Source organism: Marmota monax, unplaced genomic scaffold (assembly GCF_021218885.2).
Source record: "Marmota monax isolate L192 unplaced genomic scaffold, Marmota_monax_Labrador192_F-V1.1 WCK01_AAM20220418_F8-fsc00015, whole genome shotgun sequence".
NCBI lineage: Eukaryota > Metazoa > Chordata > Mammalia > Rodentia > Sciuridae > Marmota > Marmota monax.
Genome location: NW_026692194.1, coordinates 25,830,001 through 25,832,831, shown reverse-complemented (window position 1 = coordinate 25,832,831; position 2,831 = coordinate 25,830,001).

Genomic DNA, 2,831 nt, shown 5'->3' with positions numbered 1-2,831 from the left:
AGAGAAGCTGACAGTTGCACCTCAGTGTTCTTCGATATTAAAATTTAATAGGTTCTTCCTCTAAGGCACTTTGCTATTCATGAAATATCACATTTCCAAATAGAAACAATGTGAGAGCTGTTGATAACTATCTCTGGGAAAGATGAGTAGTGAATGAATACAAGGGATGTGATACAGAAGCGGCTATCTTCTGAGAGGCTATAAAAGTGCTTCTGGGAGAGGTTGAGATATAGCTTCCCTTCCTGCTCGCTGTGAAAGCTAAAACTGCTGAAATGCATGCCATAATTAACATAGGATGAGAGAACCATGAGCTGCACTTAGCTCTGCTTATTTACACCAGCAGAGGGAGAATTTCTGTGGCAACTTTGTCAGAAGACCTGTAACTGATATATATGTCTAAACTAGGGGTGGCTGGGTGTGGTGGTGCACTCCTGTAATCCTAGCAGCATGGGAGGCTGAGACAGGAGGATTTCAGGTTCAAAGCCAACCTCAGCAACAGCAAGGTGCTAAGCAATTCAGTGAGACCTGGTCTCTAAATAAAATACAAAAGAGAGCTGGGGATGTGCATCAGTGATTGAATACCCCTGAATTCAATCCGTAGTACCACCCCCCCAAAAAAATTAACTAGGGGTGAAAAGTGGGTCTTGGAACCTGAATGAATAATATAAATGATAATATTTGTTAATGAAGCATTTTCATGAACATGATGACATTCAACTATGCAAACCAGTGAAGTAGACAGACATTATTATAATTCTTATTTTATAGGTGAACACAAAGCAGAGGTGTGAAGTGGCTAAGGGTTTCAGTGTACCTCAGGAAAACCCAAAGAACACGTGACTTCCCCAGTGGTGTTCCTGCCAAAACTACTAGGATCATTAACACAGCATGGAATCCAAAGCAAGGACAGCAGCATTGCCCCCACCTGCTTTGCTCTGTGGAATTGAAATTTCTACTAGAGTTGAATTCCTACTTTGCCTTCCAGAAAAATGCCCACATGGTTAGAGTCATCCAGATTCACAGTCAAAGGAATTACTTCAATTTGGTCAATCTTTGCTATTGCTGCTGGCTTAATAAAATATGGATGTGGCAGATTTCAAACCATTCAAAAGATTGCAGTGAAAAATGTCTTTCTGTACCACTGACCCTTTGTCTTTCAGTCCAGTCCCAAGAGGTAAATTCCCCAAACACTTTCCTGTGAATGCTTTCAGAGAAACTGTGTATACCCAAGCACATCATGGTTGATCCTTCCTGCCAATATATTTTTCTTTCACACATATGGTGGCATATTGATTTCAGCACCTTCTATCTTGGAAGTTACTCCAGATCTTTATGCAAAAGTTGATATTCTTTTTAGGAGTTGCTTAGTCTTTTGTTGAATAGACATGACATGGTTTATTTATGACATTTAGGTTCCATAACAATGCTGAACCAAATATGTTTTAGAAGTCTGTGTACATACACAAACATATCCCTGCAGAGAAAAATATCTAGAAGTGTAAATTCTGTATATCAAAAAGTCTGTTCATTTAAAATTTGGAAGATGTTACCAAATTGGCATTCAAAGATAGTAGACTATGGTGTATTCCCACCAGATATGAATGACAGAACCTATTTCCCTCATCAGTGTGGTATACAACCCAATTTTTGATCAAGAAAAATTCACTGGGTGAAAATTTATAGTTTTTAAGTTATATTTTATACGTTAGAAGTCAGTATATCTGGAGATCTGTTTCACAGCAATGCAAATGTGTTTATCATTTTACTGAACTGCATCATTAAAAATAGTTTTGATTGTTTTTAAAAGTCAGTATGAATTCATATTTTAAAATATTTAAGCCCTACTTACATTATTTATTCTGTCCTCTGTTTTCTCTTGGCTTGATGCTCTTTTATATTGGTCTATAAGAGCTCTTTTTATGTAAGAAAGAGTCCTTTGCCATCTGCTACAAATATCTTCTCAGTTTTTAATTTTTACCATGGTTTATACTATTTCTCTATGTTGATTTAATTTTTTGCTTGGACAATTCAACATACCAATTTGTATTTTTAGGACTTTGGATGTTTCTCTTAGAAAACATGTCTTTACTTAATGATTATTTGTCATTTATTTTTACTGCCTTAATTTTATTGCCATTTAAGTCTTTGATCTGTCTGAAATATATCTTGTTGTAGGGAATGAGACAAAGATTCAACAGTTTCCTAGATGAATACATAGTTGTTCCAATGGGCTCCATTACATAATTATTTTTTTCTTTAATGAGTTAGAATGCCACCAAATTTCCATATGTAGTTGAAATTCTCACTTTTATCCAATTGATCATATCAACATCTTTATTACTATTCAAATCCTAAACTGTTTTTATTACTGTGATTTTATAGTATATTCTATATACTTAGAATTTTGCTTAGACATTTATGTTTTACTATTAAGTTGTTAAATGTCCCCTATGTTGGAAAAGAACTGACACTCATCAATGTTCTTAACTTTTAAAACATTCTTAACTACTTACATATATATATATATATATATATATATATATATATGTGTGTGTGTGTGTGTGTGTGTGTGTGTGTGTATACACATACATATATATAATATATATTTATATTATATATGTACATATTTATTTGAATTTAGGTATTATCTACTCACCTTCCCTTTATTTTAAAACACTGTTGGTATTTTGATTGGGACTATATTATAGTCACAGAATAGTTAGTGCTATGGTCTGAATGTCAGTGTCCCCGCCCCCCAAATTCCTGTGTTGGAACTTAAACCTCAAAGTGATGGTATTAAGAGGAACCTTTCACAGATAATTAGGACACAT